This window comes from Panthera uncia, chromosome E1 (assembly GCF_023721935.1).
Source record: "Panthera uncia isolate 11264 chromosome E1, Puncia_PCG_1.0, whole genome shotgun sequence".
NCBI classification, from domain to species: domain Eukaryota; kingdom Metazoa; phylum Chordata; class Mammalia; order Carnivora; family Felidae; genus Panthera; species Panthera uncia.
In genome coordinates this window covers 34,889,140-34,898,520 of record NC_064814.1, presented here as the reverse complement: position 1 = coordinate 34,898,520, position 9,381 = coordinate 34,889,140, and the positions used below count along the sequence as shown (strand labels likewise).

General features: G+C 38.4%; 1 protein-coding gene and 1 pseudogene across 1 annotated transcript in view; one reads left to right on the top strand and one right to left on the bottom strand.

Moving 5' to 3' along the window:
* The window catches only part of ZNHIT3 (zinc finger HIT-type containing 3), a 209,585-nt gene that overhangs the window by 152,400 nt on the left and 47,804 nt on the right, over nt 1-9,381 (bottom strand). The window lies entirely within an intron of this gene.
* Nucleotides 1,091-5,586, top strand: LOC125927610 (cytochrome c oxidase subunit 1-like; annotated as a pseudogene).

Sequence of the window (9,381 nt, the reverse complement as noted above, 5' to 3'; positions counted from 1 at the left end):
GAGAGACAGAGTGTGAGTGGGGGAGGGGCAGAGAGAGAGGGAGACACTCTGAAGCAGGCTTCAGGCTCTAAACTGTCAGCACAGAGCCCGATGTGGGGCTCGAACTCACAGACCATGAGATCATGACCCGAGCTGACGTCAGACACCTAACCAGCTGAGCCACCCAGGTGCCCCAAAACCCCAAAAATTCTAATGTAAGTTTAAAATATAATCTTAAAAGGTACAGCTTTTTAGAACTAGGATACAACCATTTTTAGAGAGTAAGCATAAACATAACCATAGTTGGCTTAAAAGCAGCCATCATGAAAGCATTCAAGCTCAATAATTAAAACATCTTAATATCAAAAATATGCAATCAACTCCTAACTCAATACTGGGTTAATCTATCTAGCAATAGAAGCAATAATGCTAATATGAGTAACAAGAAATATTTCCCCTGCTCCTTATGCCAGAGCAGATAACCACTGGTAGCTAGCAACAAGATAAAAATAATCTAGCCTATAAACTAAATATCAAACCAATTGTTGATCCAACACAGGCATGCAACCAAGGAAAGATTAAAAGAAGTAAAAGGAACCTGGCAAACATAAACCCTTCCTGTTTACTAAAAACATCACCTCTAGCACTTCTAGTATTAGAGGCACTGCCTGCCCAGTGACATTCATTAAATGGCTGCAGTATCCTGACTGTACAAAGGTATCATAATCACTTGTGCCCTAAATAGGGACTTGTATGAACAGCACCATGAGGGTTTTACTCTTACTTCCAATCCGTGAAATTGACTTCCTGTGAAGAAGCGGAAATACAACAATAAGATGAGAAGACCCTATGGAGCTTTAATTAATTGGCTCAAGGAGACTACACCAACACAGCTGACAGGGACAATAAACCTCCACATGAGCCAACAATTTAGGTTGGGGTGACCTCGTAGAATAAAACAACCTCCAAGTGATTCAGGTCTAGACTAACCAGTCAAAAGTATAACATCACTTATTGATCCAAACTATTTGATAAATGGAACAAGTTACCCTAGGGGTAACAGTGCAATCCTATTTTAGAGTCTATATTGACAACAGGGTTTATGACCTCAATGTTGGATCAGGACATCCCGATGGTGCAGCAGCTATCAAAGATTCGTTTGTTCAATGATTAAAGTCCAATGTGATCTGAGTTCAGACTGCAGCAATCCAGGTGGCTTCTATCTATTAAACAATTTCTCCCAGTACAAAAGGACAAGAGAAATGAGGCCTACTTTACCAAAGCACCTTCAACCCAATAGATGATATAATCTTAATCTCCAAAGTTTATCTATTTACATCTCCGGAGAGTTTGGGTTTGTTGGGGTGGCAGAGCCCCGTAATTGCCTAAAACTTAAACCTTCATAATCAGAGGTTCAACTCCTCTCCCTAATAACATGTTTATAATCAATATTCTTTCATTAATTATCCCTATTCTCCTCACCATAGCTCTCCTAACATTAGTCGAACGTAAGGTACTAGTGTATATACAACTTCGCAAAGGACCAAACATTGTGGGGTCACATGGTCTGCTCCAACCCACTGCAGATGCCATAAAACTCTTCACCAAAGAACACTTACATCCTCTATATCTATATTCATCATAGCACCTATCCTGGCTCTCTCATTAGCCCTAACCATGTGAATTCCTCTCCCCATGCCATACGCACGCATCAACATAAATTTAGGAGTACTATTCATATTAGCTATGTCAAGCCTCGCTGTCTACTCAATACTATGGTCAGGATGAACCTCAAATTCTAAGTATGCTTTAATTGGAGCCCTACAAGCCATAGCCCAAACAATTTCATACAAAGTTACACTAGCCATTATTCTCCCATCAGTATTACTAATAAATGGGTTTTTCACACTAGCCACACTAATTACTACCCAAGAACACATGACTAATTCTTCCCACATGGCCCCTAGCCATAATATGATTCATCTCAACATTAGCAGAAACCAACTGAGCCCCTTTCGATCTAACAGGAGAATCAGAGCTTGTTTCCAGATTCAACATAGAATATGCAACAGGTCCCCTTGCCCTATTTTTCCTAGCGGAATATGTTAACATCATCATAATGAATATTCTCACAATTCTATTCTTTGGAGTATCCCACAACCCATATATACCAGAACTATATACCATCAATTTCACCATTAAAACTCTACTCCTAACAATCGCCTTCCTATGAATTTGAGCATCCTACCCACGATTCTGATATAACCAACTGATACACCTTTTATGAAAAAACTTCCTACCCCTCACCCTAGCCCTATGCATGTGACATGTATCCTTGCCCATCATCACAGCAAGCATTCCACCTCAAACATAAGACATGTCTGATAAAAGAGTTACTTTGATAGAGTAAATACTAGAGGTTTAAATCTTATTTCTAGAATTACAGGACTTGAACCTAATCCTAAGAATTCAAAAATCTTCGTGCTACCATATTACACTATATTCTACAGTAAGGTCAGCTAAATAATCTATCAGGCCCATACCCCGAAAATGTTGGTTTATATCCTTCCCATACTAATTAAACCCCCTATTCTCATTATTATGATTCAACTGTCATCTCAGGAACCATAATCACAATAACAAGCTCTCACTGACTAATAATCTGAATTGGCTTTGAAATAAATATACTAGCCACTATCCCTATTCTCATAAAAAGATATTTAACCCATGAGCCATAGAAGCATCTACAAAATATTTCCTAACACAAACAACTGCATCTATACTCCTAATGACAGGAATAATTATCAATGTTCTATATTCAGGACAATGAATAATATAAAAAAAACTCAACCCCATAGCATAAATTATAATAACCACTGCTTTGGCAATAAAACTGGGCTTGGCTCCATTTTACCTCTGAGTTCCTGAAGTTACACAAGGAATCTCCCTATCTTCAGGCCTAATTCTATTGACATGACAAAAAAATCACACCACTATCCATCCTCTACCAAATCTCACCTGCCATTAACCCCAATTTACCACTAACAAGAGCTATTATACCAGTCCTAATCGGAGGATGAGGGGGACTCAACCAAACACGACTACAAAAAATCCTAGCATACTCCTCAATCGCCCATATAGATTGAATAACAGCTATCATACTATACATCCCTACAATAACAATTCTAAACCTAGCTATTTACATCATTATAACACCCACCAGCTTCATACTATTCATACACAGCTCCACCACAACAACACTATCCCTATGACAAACAGGAAATAAAACACCCCTGATCACCTCACTCATTCTGATATTAATATTATCTTTAGGATGTCTCCTGCCACCCTCAGGATTGATCCCCAAATGAATAATTATCCAAGAATTAACAAAATGGGATAATTATTATACCCACACTACTAGCTATCACAGCATTACTCAACCTATACTTCTATATACAACTAACATACGCCACAGCACTAACCATATTCCCCTCAACGAACAATACACAAATAAAATGACAACTTGAAAGTACAAAAAAATAACTTTTTTATCCCCTCTCATCATAATCTCAACCATACTACTCCCATTCACACCAATATTATCCATCCTGGATTAGGAGTTTAGGTCCAAACAGACCAAGAGCCTTCAAAGGCCTAAGTAAGTCATATCGATTTAACTCCTGCACACCTTTTTCTAAGGACTGCAAGAATCTATATTACATCAATTGATTTCAAATAAAACACTTTAATTAAGCTAAGCCCTTACTAGATTTGTGGGCTTCCATCCCTTGGAATTTTAGTTAACAGCTAAATACCCTAATCAACTGGCTTCAATCTACTTCTCCCACCACCTAGGAAAAAAAGGCAGGAGAAGCCCCGGCAGCGTTGAAGCTACTGCTTTGAATTTTCAATTCAATATGATACTTTACCAAAGAGCTTGGCAAAAAGAGGACTTAAACCTCTGTTCTTAGATTTATAGTCTAATGCTTTACTCGGCCATTTTACCTAAGTTTATAAACCGCTATTTTCCACTAACCAAAAAGATATTGGCACTCTCTATCTCCTATTTGGTGCCTAAGCTGGCATAAGTAGGAACCACCCTTAGGCTTATAATTCAAGCTGGACTTGGCACCGGGCACTCTATTGGGAGATGATCAAGTCTATAATGTAATTGTCACTGCCCATGCATTCGTAATAATCTTCTTTATGGTAATACCAAGCATGATTGGAGGCTTTGGGAATTGATGAGTACCATTAATAATTGGAGCACCTGATATGGCACTCCCCCCAATAAATAACACAAGCTTCTGACTTCTCCCTCCATCCTTCCTACTCCTGCTCACATCATTGATAGTAGAGGCCAGCTCAGGAACCTGGTGAATTGTATATCCCCCTCTAGCTGTCACCCTAGCCCATGAAGGAGCATCCGTGGGTCTAACAATTTTTTCCTTACATTTTTTAGGTGTCTTTTCAGGCTTAGGTGCTATTAACTTCATTACTACAATCATTAATATAAAAACCCCTGCCATATCTCAATATAAGACACCCCTTTTTGTCTGATCCATCTTAATTACTGCTGTCCTGTTACTCCTATCATTGCCAGTATTAGCGGCTGGAATTACCATATTACTAACAGATCAAAACCTAAATACCACTTCCTTTGATCTTGCTGGAGGAGGATGTCGCATCTTATATCAACACTTACTGTGATTCTTCAGACACCCAGAGGTTTATATTCCAATTTTACCAGGCTTCGGAATAATTTCACATATTGTTACTATTCAGGCAAGAAGGAACCCTTTGGTTATATGGGAATAGTATGAGCAGAAATATCTATTGGTTTCTTAGGTTTTATTGTATCATCCCATCATACATTTACTGTAGGAATAGACATTGACATATGAGCATACTTTACATCAGCCACCATAATTATTGCCATTCTTACTGGAGTAAAAGTATTTATCTGACTTGCTACTCTTCATGGAGGAAACATTGAATGATCCCCTGCTATATTATGAGTCCTGGGCTTTATCTTCCTATTTACCGTAGGGGGCCTAACAGTCTTGCAAACTCTTCATTAGACATTTTTCTTCATGATATATACCATGTAGTAGCCCATTTCCATTATGTATTATCAATAGAAGCAGTATTCACTATTATAGGAGGTTTTGTTCACTAATTCCCCCTATTCTCAGGATATACTGTTGATAATACCTGAACAAAAATTCATTTCACAATTATATTTGTAGGCGTTAATATAACATTTTCCGCTCAACATTTCCTTGGATTATCTGAAATACCTCGTTATTCTGATTATCCAGACGCATACACAACTTGAAACACAATCTCCTCAATAGGCTCTTTCATTTCACTAACAGCAGTAATATTAATAATATTTATAGTTTGAGAAGGCTTTGCATCCAAACGAGAAGTAGCAATAGTAGAATTAACGAAACTAATCTCGAATGATTACATGGATGTCCCCCTCCATACCATATATTTGAAGACCCAACCTACATGTCCTTAAAATAAGAAAGGAAGGAATTGAACCCTCTAGAACTGGTTTCAAGTCAATGTCATAACCACTATGTCTTTCTCAATAAAGAGACATTAGTAAAAAGATTACATAACTTTGTAAAAGTTAAATTATAGGTTTAAATCCTTTGTGTCTCCATGCCATATCCCTTTCAACTAAGTTTTCAAGATGTTACATCCCCTAGTATAGAAGAACTTCTGCACTTTCATGATCACACATTAATAATTGTATTTCTAATTAGCTCCCTAGTTCTCTACATCATTTCACTAATACTAACAACCAAACTTACACATACAAGCACAATAGATGCCCCAAAAGTAGAAACTGTCTGAACAATCCTGCTGGCTATTATTTTAATTCTTATTGCCCTACCCTCTCTAAAAATCCTTTACATAATAGGCAAAATCAACAACCCTTCTCTAACCGTAAAAACTGTAGGGCATCAATGATACTAAAGTTATGAGTATACAGATTACGAAGACCTAAATTTTGATTCCTACATAATCCCCACTCAAGGATTAAAACCTGGAGAACTGCGACTGCTAGAAGTTGACAATCAAGTAGTACTGCCAACAAAAATAACCATTCATATACTAATCTCATCAGAAAATGTCCTGCACTCATGGCCCTCCCATCCCTAGATCTAAAACCTGATGCCATCCCAGGCTGACTAAATCAAACAACACTAATGGGCACACAACCTGGACTATATTATGGCCAATGCTCTGAAATCTGTGACTCAAACCACAGCTTTATACCTATTGTTCTTGAATTGGCTCCATTAACATACTTCGAAAAATGATCAGCATCTATACTATAAAATTATTAAGAAGCTAAATAAGTATTAACCATTTAAGTTAAAGATTGGGAGTTTAATTCTCTTAATGATATGCCACAACTAGATACATCAGCTTGATTCATCACTATCATATCAATATTCATAATGCTATTTATTATATTTCAACTAAAAATTTCAAAACATTCACACCCAGGAAATTTAGGACCCGAATCTTCAGTAACACTAAAACAACCTAACTCTTGAGAAAAAAAATGAATAAAAATGTATTCACCTCTTTCATTACCCCAATAATAATAGGACTACCTATTATCCTAATTATTCTATTCCCAGTCATTCTATTTCCTCACCTAATCGACTAGTCAATTACCATCTGATTTCATTACAACAATGATTAGTTCAACTGACATCAAAACAAATACTAGCTATCCATAGCTACAAAGGACAAAACTGAGCTCTAATATTAACATCCTTAATCCTATTCATTGGCTCAACAAATTTACTAGGCCTATCACCACACTCATTCACACCTATCACCCAACTATCAATAAACCTAGGAATAGCCATTTTCCTGTGAGCTGGCACCGTAGTCACCAGGTTCCGATATAAAACGAAAGCACCCTTAGCTCACTACTTCAGGGAACACCTTTCCCCTAATCCCTATACTTGTAGTCATCAAAACCATTAGTCTCCTTATCCAGCCAATAGCTTTGGCCATACAACTCACAGCTAATATCACAGCAGATCACCTGTTAATTCACTGAGTTGGACGGGCTACTCTAGCCCTAATAAATATCAGCACCACTATCACTCTCATTACCTTTATTATTCTTGTCTTACTAACAATTCTTGAATTTGCTATGGCCCTTATTCAAGCCTATGTCTTTACCCTGTTAGTAAGCCTATACCTACATGACAACACCTAATGATCCACCAAACCCACACATATCACATAGTTAACCCAATCCCATGACAACTCATGGGAGCTCTCTCAGACCTACTAATAACTTCAGTACTGGCAATATGATTTCACTTCAACTCAACATCATTATTAACTATAGGACTGACAACCAACCTGCTAACAGTATATCAGTGGTGATGGGATATTGTCCAAGAAAGCACATTTCAAGGCCCCCATACACCTATTGTTCAAAAGGGCTTGTGGTATGCAATAATTATCTTCATCATTTCAGAAGTATTTTTCTGGAGATTCAGGGAGGAGCCAAGATGGCGGAACAGCATGGAAGTTTTTGTGTGTCTCATGTCCATGAAATCCAGCCAGACCAACACTAAACCATCCTACACACCTAGAAAACTTACTGGAGTATTAACACAACAATCTACACAACCTGAACCACAAAATTCAGCAGGCACATGATGCAGAGAGCTGAACTTGGGGAGCGAGAAGCCGTGAAAGGTAGGGAACTACTTTTGCGGCAGAGAGAGGACAGAGACTGGGGGTGGGGGAGAGTATGGGAAAAGCACCCCTCCCCAAAAGCAGCTGGAGAGAAAATGGAGAATTGGAAACAGCCGCAGAGACTAAACTAAAAAGGGAGAAAGGAGAGGGTTTAAATTCCATTAAAACTGTAAACAAGGGGACCACAAAGGCTGCAACTCCACAGCTTGATACCTGGTGGTGATCTGGTGGGAAGGGCAAATCCCCAGGAAAAGAGTGGGGTCCACGAAGTTCTTGGGCCACACAGGGAAAAGCAGTTCCACTGCTGGAAGGACATTTGGTAGAGACTGTTGAAGCCATCTGGTCCCAGCATACCCCAGAAGGCAGCCACATTCGCTGGTGCTGGGTCAAGTCGTTAAGGGTGAAGCCTGGTGCCAGATGTGTGCTGTGATTTTCCATAGTCCCTGAAACGCTGCTGCTACACTGTCTCTCAAACATTTTCTGGGACAGGCTGGCACCTGGCCACAGTCTCAGGGCACCGGCAACAACAGGGTCCAGAGGGCATTCCTTGGTGCAGCCAATTCCTTGGCCATTGCTCGGTGAGACCCTCCTGCAGAGGGGCAGAACAGGTCAAAGCCACAGTCCTTCAGAATTAAGGGGCCAGGGAAAAAAAACAAACCTTGGGAGAGAGGTACTGCCTGAGACCTGGTCATGGAGAGTGAAAAAGATGGAAGTGGACAAGAGCTGAAGACAGAGGATGGGTGCGCAATTGCTGATCCAGAAAACAGACTGGGTAGCTGGGTGGCGCCATTTTCACTGCTCCCGTGCATGTGCATACGCACCTACCAGCACCTCAACAATCCACCCCAGTAGACTAGCAGCACCACCTAGTGGAGAGCAGAGCTGTTACACTGAGCCCCGTCCAACTGGGCCAACTTCGCTCGTCAAGAACACAAGTCTCACTCCTGGCTTAATTTATGGACTATAAAAAGCTACATAGACTGACTTCTAGGGGGAAACGAAGCAATTTCAGTCCTACTTCAATCTGTTAGCAGTTTCATCTATTCAATTTTCTTTCTTTTTTATTTTTCTCTTTTACAATTCTTTTCTTTTTCTTGGATACAGAAAGAGAAAAAAATCATTTTTATTTTCAGTTTTTATTAAAAATATATTCCTTTAATTTGTATTACTATATTTTTTAGTTTTGTGTAAATTTTTTCAAATTCTACATTACTTTCATCATTTTATTTTAGTCTACTTCAGTGTATTCACCTTTTCAAATTTTCAAACAATTTCCTGTTTTCTTTCTTTTTCTTTTTTTCTTTTTCATTTCTTTTTCTTGAATGCAGAAAGAGAAAAACTTCATTTTTACTTTCAATTTCTATTAAAAATATTTTTATTTAATTTTTATTACTATATTTTTTGCTTTTATGTAAATTTTCAAATTCTATTTTACTTTGATACTAGCAAATCGAATTCAAGAGCATATAAAAAGAATTATTCACCATGATCAAGTGGGATTCATCCCTGGGCTGCAGGCCTGGTTCAACATTCACAAATCAATCAATGTGATACATCACATTAATAAAGAAAAGAAAAGAACTATATGATCCTGTCAATCGATGCAGAAAAAGCATTTGACAAAATTCAGCATCCTTTCTTACTAAAAAC